Genomic DNA, 12,910 nt, shown 5'->3' on the forward strand with positions numbered 1-12,910 from the left:
ATAGGTTTCCTCAGCTTCTTGTCCTCAATCAACAAAAAATTATCTTATGGGATAGTTCCTTTATGTAGGAAATATGGTAACCAGGTTCTTGTAAGAGCACTGAGAAATACACAATATAAGGCAGGAGTGCACCAAACCACGTGTTGTGTAACTTTGCTGAGGTTGGGTGCAAACTTTCAGATCTATAGCTCATTTCATTCTCGAGAGGTCCTGCGAAGAGATAGAAAGATGGGCAATCATAAAGACATTTTTTCATCCCCTCTGGCAAAGAAAAGATAATGACATTCAGCCAAACTTCATGCATCATCATAAAACTCATACTGAAAAATGAAAATGAATGTGAAAATGAAGTTTCAGGCAAAATTTTAAGTCAACAGATGAAATCTATCTTTCTCTACATGTTCATTCACATAATGCATTCCCACTTTTGTTAATTAAAAAAAGGTTTCATAGCAGTGTTCAAATAATAACAGTTTTGGTTGAGCTAGGGAGGGCACTACAATGCAAGAGTGTGCTGAAATCAAATGTTGCCACCAAGTTTTAACATTGATTTTCCACAAGTTTTCTTTTTACTATTTGAATAAAAAGTCACATGTTAAAATCTCAAATGATTCTATTCAGTTTCTTTACAAATTTATTTATTCTGCTATTTTATTGTTGCCATTGGTAAGACCAATATAAACATATTTACTAATGCTCAGCCAAATCCTATGGAGTGACATGCACCATCACCAAAGTCAGTGTGCTAATATAGAAATGAAGCAATATGCATAATTTCAAGTCTATAGGTAAGTTTTTGAGATATTTTTTCAGCTCCACGAGTGATAGGTTTCTCTAAAGCTGCCAATAACAATAAATAATACTGAACTATTTCTTGATGAAAATAACTGAAAGGAAACAAAATACCCTGTAGCCTCATATGTTTCACAGGAAGAAAGCTATAATGAGAGAAGAATTACAAAAAAAAAAAACCTATGACCAATGTACAGAATATATTGTTTATGCTTTGTAAGCTGTAGTAACTGTAAATTTACATGTGTGTATAGGGGAGGCTTCTTTGTTGTTTGTGGACCTACTAGTATTATACCCACTATTATATTTTAGTTATACTTCTTAGAAATCTAAAATGTTAAAAATTTTGAAAAGAGAAAAAATTATTATTTTTTATAGTGACTCAATCATACCTATTCCCTACAATTTATCCTCTGGCCTACAGTACCTAAAACCTAATCCACAAATCGCCATATCCCCTAGAGTCCCCTTGCTACAAATAATTTCGTAAAAGTCAGATCTTCCCAACTTTTAAGTCTTCAAAGTCTTAAGTAAATATTTATTTACTTATTAAGTAAATATTATAAATAAGTAAATATTTATTGCTGCTAAAAGTTTCACTCATTGACAATGTCACAAGTTACAACTGAGTCAACAGCATTACAAATACAGGGTTAATAATTAATATTAAAATGCTCGTAATACAAAACTAACAAGTAACTAAGATAAATTCAAGTAAATAGAATTACAAAGATTTGAAAAATAATCATAGATGCATTGTAAAATTGATCAATAGCAGTAAATAGATTTTTGAAAAAAGTCATTACAAAAGTCATTATAAAAGTCATTACAAAATACATTTTTTGGGTGATTGTTTAATAATATGGTTCAGTTAATTGTAAACTGTAACTGATTGGACATACTGGCTATTTAACATCTTACAGAACCTGGGAATGTTAAAATTAGTTAACCCCCATACCCTTCTTACCTTGGTCACATACCTTTTCTGGTCCTCAAACCTTACTATTCTTTACTTCTTCTGCCCTCCCAATCCTCGTGATTTCACTGGTTTCTAAATTTTCTCAATGTATGGATTTCTTCAAAAGTGAGCTTCTCCATGGGTTTTTACAGCCTTCTATGACTCATTTAGATCTGTCTAAATCTTCCTAGTCTGTGTGCATCTTTTTCAGTAATGACCTTCCTTGCTATGCATCTTCCTACTTTTCCCTCAGTCTCATTGGTCTCCTTCAGTATCTGGCATAAGTCTTCCCAACGTCTTGTCCACCCTTCCTTCCTTTCTCTGGACCTCAGCATTAGAAGGTTCCTTGGTGGAGACAGACATGTCTGATATGGAATTTCCAACATCTCAACTGATTTATAACTCATCCTAACATGAAATGTTACGGATGAAGGATATCATATTAAAAAAAAGCAAATGTATACTCTAGATACGTGTGTCCACTATTTCAATCAACATATTTTAAACTAATGAAGGTACTGAAAGTTTGAACTAAGGTTTGCTGTACTAAGTTAAAAGTATTCACTAAAGCATTATGTAGAAGCCTTTTTTTTTTAAAAAAAAAACAAGTTCCCAAAATCAGTATAAGCACTAAAACACATTACATTGTGCAACAGATAGTTATTTATTTATTAAATTCAGTACATGTTAATTACTTTTATCAACATCAATATTTTATGTTTGTTATTGTCTGATAACTCTTTTTACAGTAATATAATTATGAATGAGGAAGTAGTTAGTACAAAATGATTTATTGTTGTGTATCTTAGGTTTTAAGAAATACACACATATTTAAAACATGAGTTCAACTCAAATTATTAAGTCATGAATACAGCGTCCAATTCGACGTCGGTGGTGAGGTAAAACATCCCCTTAAATAGTTTGTGTTGATAAAGCACAAGTTGTGATGTTTTAGTTGCTCTTCAGACATGGCTGAGAAAGTTAAATTGGCAAAGTTGAGTTGATCTACATTGACACTCGTTGCCTCCCTGGAATATTGGGTAAATGGGTCAACTCAATCAATGTTTTCTACTGCAGCTTCCCTCATTAGAAGTCAGTGCAAATTAAAATATTCCCCTTTTCACCGGGCTGAACCTAATTCATCCTAGCTTTATAAAACTTGAATATCAGCAACAGGTCACTAGCAACAGTTATGAAAGAAGGAACGATTTAGTACATTATAAGCAATAAACATAATGTGAGTATTATTGTTTGGAACCAGAGATGTTTATGTTGATTTTAGCAATACGCATGAGGATAAAAATTTAAACTTGTTATGGCTTTATACAAAAAAGTATATTGACTATATACTCGTACAGTATATAAAAGCCCTCACTCACTCATCACTGATTCTCCAACTTCCCAATATTCCAAAATTATAAAATATAACATAAAATATTGTTGAATTTGAATAACATATGCTGTATGCCTCATGATTTAAATAGATGTATTTTCTTGGAGATGAACCACCATAGGGGCTAAAATAGAGTTAAAACCCACAACTCTATATATATAGAGAATATAAAATATAGAAAAACTATATTTTTATTTTTCAACTTATCGCTGTCCTAGGGAGATGAAATTTAACACGCATGTACCTCATCAATTAACTAGAGAATCAAAAGCAATTTTCATGAAGATCAACTAGCCATAGGGGTTGAAGTAGAGTTACATCCCTACAAGAACTATACTATTTTTCATCTTTCCGATGTACTACTAAGCTGATATTTAATACCATATGTCTCATGCTCTCAACGGAAAAGAACAGATTTTTCATGTAGATTAACCTCCCATAGTGGTTAGTTATGGGGTTGTAGCTCTTATAAAAAAATATGGTTTTGTTTTTCAACTTCCCTATGTCCTAGAATGATGAAATTTCGAATAGATGTGCCTTATTATCTCAACACACAAAGTAAAGATTTTTCATGAATTTCAACTATCTACTGGAACTGAAACCGGTTTGCTAGCTCCCAACTATGTTTTGTTTTCCAGTTTCCTGATGGTTTAGAGAGGTAAAACTTGTAACACGTGTGTTGTGTCCTAAACAGGCTACCGTGACGGGGTCCGGAAATACCTTAGACCAGAAGTAGATAACAGTGGTGAGAAGTAGTAGTTGATGAAAGTATACTTTTCAGACCAACGTTTGTATATTTTTCTTGATTGGGACAGTACAGTAAACACTATTATGGCATCAAAAATACCATAGACCGATAGTAAATTACAATTACCAGAAGTAGCCGATAAGTAGTCGCTTTTTCATCAAAAGCTTTCTTTATCGGGCAAACCCTACTATGGAACCGGAAATACCTTAGATCAGAACTAGATTGCTACGAATGGAATTAGCCGATTTTGGACTGAATTAGGCTTCTCAGACCGAATATATACATACTTTTTATATACTTTTTTTTTAAGTATATATATATACTTTTTTTTGTATCGTAGCAACAAGGGAAACTTCTGTCACGTGTAAAATACAATTGATTCGGACCAGAATTCGCTAAATGCGCTAAACCTGAAATGAGAACCAGAACAAATTTTTTTAGCTTTTCAATCTCCAGAACACTGACATAATAAGCACTGTAAACATATCTGCTTCCGATGCAAAATTATTATGGAAAAGTATCATTTTACACCTTAGCGCAAGTCTAAGATTACTACGACGGACTAAGTATTCCTCCACAATAGTCTGAAATATTTTAAGAGTTTCTAAAATTGTTGTTGTTGTTGAGTGCCCATTCAAATATTATAGAATGTTGCAGAGAAATTTTGTGTATTTCATTTGTATTACTCTCCAGCTTCAGGACCCCAGAACATTGCTTTGTATACTTAAAGTCCAATTACTCTGAAGTGGATCAGGAGACTGGAATAACTTGTAATGACCATCACTGAATTTTCGTCGCTGCAATTTTCAGGAGTGTTTATTAAGCCATTAAAAATACATGCCTATAACGTACCTTTTATTCAATAGGAAATAAACCGCGGGTAACTGCTGGTGTACGTATAAAATATCTTTTTCAGAAGCTCATTGATTTTTTGCGAGATTAGCTAGCTAATTAACTGGCATAAATATGTGATGGTTGAAATTTGGTAAAGATAATTCTTTAAAAACCTATTTTTCTGAGATTTAATGAATAATTGTAAACGTTGAAGTCAAACGTCCCGTATTGTAAAGAAACATTTAATAATTTCTTTGTCAAAACTCTTAATTATTAAAGATCTTAACCCCAATTCCTGTAGATGTTCTTGTCTAGGATTCGCGAGCCAATCTTTTACTGTATAACACAATCTGATTGTTCTTGGAAGGTTTTCTTGAAATTGATGCAGGAATTTTTCTAAAAAATCAAATTGATTATCACCCGTCGTGAAAGCAATTTCCTAAGCAGTTCGAAAGAAGTTGCAATAGGGCATCAAAAGAGTTAAGAATATGAAGTGATAATTTTTCACAGATTATATTTTCCCTACCTTGATACACGAAACTGACCGTCAGTCACATATAAAATAGTTACATCATAATCTGACAACTAAATAAAGGGACTTAAAGTCGACATTTTACTTATGGGTCTTTATATGGTTAGTAGGCGCTACAACAACATTTAGTCTATTTATTTCTTAGGCCTATCTTCAGTTGGTTTTAAGTACGTCAAGCTAAAAGATATGATCTGTGAAACAAATAACCACTTCCTATTTTTAATCTCTTTGATACCCATTTTGACCCAGCCAAAACTTGTTAAAATGAAGATAGATTTCTTTCTTAGGAAAAGTTCCTTCATCAATTTCAAGAAAACCTAGATTATGTGTTTAAAAATTAACCTTCGGCTCCTAGACTCTTCTGTTGAAGATTACTGATTTGATATTTTAAAGTATTTGTAAATTCTGTTAATAATAATTTAAAACGTACAAATTGTTCCTTGAAAACCGCTTATCGTTACAATTTGTATGCTAGTGGTTTTTGCACCGAAACAAGAAAGGATGTAAATAATAACATCGCCGTTATGTTGGTATACTCTGGTCGAAGAGACGTGGCCTCTGATGGATTTCAAACATCGTCGACGTGCATCAGACAGAGTACGCAAACACACCTCTGTTGACCATGTACGCTTCCAACACGTAACACGCTAACCCAAGCGCTTACGCACGCACAATCACAGCCCCAAAGGCCGGGCTGCCATTTCAATCACCGGCTTTGCCCTTTACTGCATTGGCGGGTTACGTTCGTACTTACTTAATTTAATTTACTTTATTACATACGTAGCCGTGATACCAAATTGAAGGAACTAGTTAAAATATAACGTACGAACGAAACATAAAGATGACATTTAAATGTATAGGGTTATATCGATCATTCCGCTAAGTATACCATATTACATGCATGCTGTGTCTAAACACATTTTATTTAGTTTTTTTAAGGATATAATATACTCTAGCCTATTATTTAATTAAATTAAAAGCTAGGTTCTACACGCATGGTACTTGTTGATGACTCGTAACAGGCAGAGTGAGAGTTGCGATAGCCGACAGTACATCCTTCAGAGGCTTTGGCTCATCGGACTTTGTACACGAGGTCCGGAGTTATTCAAGGTTGTTATTCAATTTAATACATAATCTCTACTTTTAGCTCCAATACTGGTAAAAATGTTCCATTGCAATTACTTTATCTCTTGAGTCCCTTTTCAACCCGCATTACTTCACAGATGCCTGTAGTGAAATGAACTATGATTGTAATTTAATTTAACGCAAACGAAAACTCTTATCATCCCTTATAAAGTGTACGCTTGCCGAAACTTGAACAATGTATTAACAACCATTTAAGAGTTTTTACTAAGTAATCAATAACAATATCGTAACTCTGAAATGATTTTGGAAGCCAATAATTTGTCTTTAAAGTGAGACATCTCCAATAATGTTATGATCAAATATAAAGGCGTAAACGTATTTAAAGTTTAACATGGTTATCATTGGGCTAAAATCAAGATGATCTTCAATACAAATATATTTTTATGTTTGATCTTACAGTCTTTACCCGCTTTAACTGACTACTGTAAAGGAGCTTAAACTACACAATAAAACACACTTCCATTTTAGTCAGGGCTGCGAGAGCCTGTTTTCATTGGTTAAGAACACAAACTAGATTTCATGAATCGATAGAGAAATTTCACATAAAGAAGAAATTGATTCACGAAAAAGTAAGTGTTGTTCTCATAGAAAGGCAATTGGTTCTCGCCTCCATGCTGAAAATCACTTAGATGTTATCTATACAGCCTTGGTGGTTATTTTCAGTGCCACCTTTTCAGACCACATGATCTTGTACCATAATATTTAAGTCAAGAAGAATCGCGCTAACAATGTATCCCGGTACTTATCGGGTTGAAAATATTGAATATCATATATGTCATAATTTTCGCTGTTCAATATATATTGTTCTGGAAGGTGAAACGAATGGACACCGTGCTGAATTGCTGATGTTATATTCTCATTCGGTAAGTTATATTAAACGACCACTAGTAAATATTTACAATTACTCAGTTTACTTAGTATACGCTAATTTTCGTATAGCTCAGCTCTAGCTTCTTGTTACTCTTGCTTATTTGTTATAGCTCGATCAGATTCTGCTTATTCTTACTCTTGCTACTTGCTTATAGCTCAGCTCCTGCTTTTTATTACTCTTTCTTACTTGCTTATAGCTCAGTTCCTGTTACTTGTTAATCTTTCTTACTTGCTTATAGCTCAGATCCTGCTTTTTGTTACTTTTGCTCTCTTACATATAGATCATGTTTTGCTTCTTTTTACTCTTGCTTTATGCTCTTAAATCTTCGTACCCATTCAGGTAAGTTGAGCATTTGGATTGTAGTACCTGTTTAGACTGTATATTAAAGTGACAATTTTGTAAAAACTTGGTGATAATAACGTAATGTTTAAAAAACTAACATAGTTGAAATATTATTGAGTAATTGAAAAATGTTTTAATAAATAATTAATACGGCCAGGTTACATATTACTGATTATTTAGAATAACTTTTACTATATTTTATACACGTATTCATTCCATGGCACGAAAAGTAAAAATACTAACTGCATATTATCGATTGTGACAGGTTCAGTCTATTCATTTAGCAGTGTAAATATCTGGCTTATTGTAAATCCAAGCTTTTAAAAAAGATATTCATATTTAGCCTACTTTTAATTCTGAACTTTCAGAAAATGTACAGTTTGCAATTGATTATGATGTTACATTCAAATTAGTATGCTATATATGATTATTCCGGTTAATTTACATTTTTCGTAAATGTAGATAATAAACTACACATCAAAAGAGCACGTAATCAGTTGCCGTCCCTGGCTCTGGCCGCGCCACATAACTCGGCGGTAGGGCTGTTATATAGATTAAAGGGTTCTTTGTGGCGTACCCTGAAATGAGTTCTGTAAAGAATCTAATGTTTCCTGATACATTCAAATTCACATTAAATAAACGGATTTTTGGTCGAATCCAAATTGTTTGTTTCAACACATGCAACATGTTTTCTGAATGCTGGAACAATTTCTTTGGTGTTCACAACTGAATAAACTATAAACAGTGGGGTATCGAATGACCACACAACACGTAACAAAAGTCAGTTGTTTTACTAACCAATACAACAAAACAACTTTATCACATTTTGTGTTACTATGTCACGTGATAAAATGTCTTATTATTTTACTCACTATGTTTAAAAATTTGTTTATTTTGTTCCCCATCATGGTTATCCATAAGATCGATGTAAAAATGTTAGAATTATTTTTACCTTTAATTTTAACCTTTTGATCCTAAAACCAAGTCCTTCCTTATATAAAAAAGAGCATATGTATCAATTATAAAGTCTCTAGGTTCTTTCTATGAAGGGTTATCGCACAGGCGGACAGACAACGACTTTTTATGTGTTACATCAGCATATGCAAATTCTAGTACACATTGGTAATTAATCCATTGGAATAAAAGCTTGAACAAGCTATCTTAATCTGTAAAGTAATTCATAAACTTATTATACAAGCTGAGACAACATTTATAGCCTGGAGTTTGCCAATTTAACTTCTATAACTACACGGCGGAGACCATTAGCATCACATTTTAGGTGTTACTGCTCTTTCATACAAAGTTCCAGGATTAAAACTGCTCTATGATATGTGCTACAGTAAAAATTAAAACAACTGAACTTATTATACAAGCTGAGACAACATTTACAGCCTGGAGTTTGAAGGTGTTAGAGATGAACTCAGCCCAGTGGCTAAATAGAGTAATTCAGTTGATTATATTCATTTATAATTCAAAAACTAGCATCTGAAGTAAATTCATAGGTTATAAAATAACTACAGTTAACTTAATATTTACTTGATGAAAGTAAATATTTTTGGTGATCATATACTTAGTTTAGAAATAAAATAAAGTATTATAAAATTATTTCTAACGTTAGTAATACGTTATACTTTCTAAGAGATTATTATTTTTATTGGTTGAGCGTTAGCTAAACATATCACTCAATATTGTTCCAAATGTGATTTCTGTCTGTCTGTCCGTCCGTCCACACGATTTCTTTAGAACGAACTTACCTATATACTTTAAATTTTGCATACAGCTTTAAAGAGTTTGATAATGGTGCTCTCGGTGGGATTTCGCTAAGCGTTACAGAACATTTTTTCGTTGGTCTTGTGGTTAACCATGATGGCTACGAGAATCGTAGAGTATATAATAATTTGAAAACAAACTTAATAGATGAAATTTTAACATGTGACATTAAAACATGTGTTACATGTGTACCTAACTTAATGAGCTATATATACTTGAAAGTTTACGTTAGAAAATAAGTTTAGTTCAAATATGATTATGTAGAAGTTCTCACAGCTACTGTGCTAAGATTGTTTACCAATACATTTATCATCATGGAATTTGGTGAATACTGCAAATCAAACTATTATTAGTGGAGCAAAATATTACTTTAACAACGTTTAGAAAAGTAACTATGTGCATAAGAGAAGTAATCTCTTTTACATGTAATTTTGACACTCATTGTAGTGTTGACCACGCTAACCTAAAATGATTTATCTTGTAACCACAATGTCACACAACAAGTAGTTTTTAGTACAGTAACAATAACAATAACATTAAGAATGGAACTGCATTGTATGTTGTAAGCCTGAACGCAGTATCAGTTCCAGTTATGGACAATCCATTGTTGCTGCGGCTCTGAATACAACATGTACTCATCTTACCAATAACCAGAAAAGAACATCCATCCATTGTGATTCGCCATCAAGTAGGTGGGATTACCTCCGAGAGGAAATATTGCTTGCATGCGGCTTATCCCTGGGGACATTGTATTCGGGGATTGTCTATGTGATTGGACCAGGAACCTGGGCAGTGACAAGCGCCCCCGTGTCCACGTCACCGCTCCCTTCATATCTTCATGTGCTGACTACAGACAGAACACAGCGTTGTACAAATATGTGTGTTTCAAATGTCAAGTAATCGTACTTAGGAATCACAGTAAATAATGCAGAATATTTACTTCATAACAAATTGTATGCTGAAGACATTTAATATGCGTTCAGTTCAATCTCAGAGTAAAATCTTTAATAACCAATAATATTAAAACATAAAGAATTTTGTACTAAAGTAGAATATCTAATATATGAGCAGCGCTCGTTTCCTATCTTAAATGTATGAAATCGCAATGTAAAAAGAATTTTAAAATGGGAGGTATACTAAATCTAAATAAAAGCATCAAGTAGAACCTAAACAACATAATTTGAGCGAACACAATACAGCAAAGAGATGGTGCTTTTGTTAGAATGACTGTACTCGTATGTATGCATGGCAAGCGACATGTTTTCATTAGGCTCTTCATGGCCCGTACAAAACGGCTGGAGGGCCAATTTAAAACGACAAGCTTTTTATGACTCGATGACCAGCTCCCCTCTTCTATAAACTAAGCATTTGCAGTAACAGAACGCGTCGGAACCTGATATATTGCCCTGTCAACAGAACAAATTTATGGTGCTGTTTTATAAGGTTTTTGTAGATCTACGATCTGTTGAGAACCGTTTTACCTAGAAGATTGGGAAGTTCTGTAGCACTTTTATATCTGAGGATAGGTCACGAAGAGTGTAAAATATTACATGTACATAGGATAATAAGAGTGGATATAAAAGAAAAGAAAATATTTGACGAAAGTGTTGAATGAAAACAGCGAGAACATTAAGAAAGGAGAATTTATTAAAAATAGTAAGAGTTGAATCACACAGAAACAATGAGGCATTTTCAATTTTGAATGTTTGATCCCCTCTGTGAAGTTCGGTCATTAGATAAAGAATAATAAAATCAGAAATGAGTCACTAAACCTGATTCGAGAAGAAGTTTTAGTTGAATAACAAATGTAGTTTAATTTGTGAGTTAGTTAAAACATCTAAACTCTGTGATGTTGACTTAAGCTCCAGTTCTCATTCCTCTTAGGAAGGAATCTGTCGCTGTCACAGACTTGACTCTTGGAATCTGGAGACGTTTCGTTTGAAGAGATGAAAAAGTCGACAACGAAGACGCTCAAAATGGACGCTTTACAACCTTGCGACATCAGAGACACCAAGACTAGACTACAAAATATTGTAATCTAGGTGAAGAGGTATTCGCATTATTTCATCAGGTGCGCAATTGAGTGCACTACGATCTTTCTTACACCATCTCTAAGCACGGCGGAGCAACCGAGTTCTCTAATCAAAAAGTAGCTGGTGGGAAGAGTCGATTAAATGAATGTTGAATTCAGCTTCACTAAGGCGAACATGAACTGAAGCTAAACTCAACATTCACATTGAATCAACACTTCCCACCATATCACATGCATATTGGTAAAATAATACTTTATAAAATAATAACTTTTTATATATTAATTGTATTTAAAAATGAAATGTAACAAAAAAATTTAAGTTGTTTGTCTGATTTAAAAAAGACCTTTCCTGTTAATAACGTGAATTAAAATTTGGTTCTAAATCTGGTTCTTAGATTTGTGGTTCTTAACCGAGCTAATGTCCTTAATGCAAAGGTTTGAAGTTGCACACGCAAGGCAACATTTGATGAGTGTCTTCTGAAAAGATTTATCTGAAAGAGCTTTCATTTCTAAGCGTACACAATGCTTAATGTAACCTTCAGTCTCCATTAGAGTTTTCATATAGCAAAGGCCCTGAAAACATTTCCAGTAACAATGAAAAAGTATTTACATAACAATAAACACAAGCGATCGATTTCTTTCTCGTTAAAACATTAAAACTACTGTCCTAATCCTAATAATATTTAATGTGAAAGTGCCTTTGTTTGTTTGTTTTGTTTTCACGCGTAAACTATTCAACCAATTGTACTGAAAACCAATGGACATTCTTGTGGTTCCTGGGATAAATATAGGCCTATTCATATTTTAAAAAATCCCTCCGGGCTACGCCCCACTGGTCTTTAAAATAACAAAAAAAATCCCATATTGGTCTCTAAAGTTGTGTAATATTAATTGAATGAGGCTGTCAAACGTAATCAACTGTTCTGTGTAAATATTGTTTATTATTTTTAATTTATTACATTTATAGTGAGTATATTTTCTAATATAACTAACGATAACTCCGATTTAGATTTAAGCAATTAGGAGCTTAGATGCGTGTTAATAATTTTCAAATATTCAAATGAGAAATAGTTTATTGTGAAGTTTAAGGGTTGAAGTGTGGTCGTTACTCTAATCTTTTAAAGGTCCGGTTGCTATGATAGACGATACATTCCTACCTCGGTGTTCTTCTTTCAGAGCATCGTGTTATTCAATGAATATAATCTTCAAAATTTGATATGTAATTAAATTAAAATTTTAATACTTAGACACTTAACTTTGAATATTACACGTAATATTAATTTTCGAGTATATGTAAAGTGCAAGCATTATAAAATCCCAACATTTTTTACTAACGTATTGAACCTAAATTTCTATACCTCGAACCTAAATTACAAAGTATTCGACTAAAAACATTGTTTAAAACTAACGATTAATAAACATTCCAAATACAGTGTTTTATGTGTCTTCTGAAAAATAAATGCGTTTAAAAACTAGATTTTGTCGAAGCATA

The sequence above is a fragment of the Homalodisca vitripennis genome, chromosome 3 (assembly GCF_021130785.1).
Source record: "Homalodisca vitripennis isolate AUS2020 chromosome 3, UT_GWSS_2.1, whole genome shotgun sequence".
Lineage (NCBI taxonomy): Eukaryota > Metazoa > Arthropoda > Insecta > Hemiptera > Cicadellidae > Homalodisca > Homalodisca vitripennis.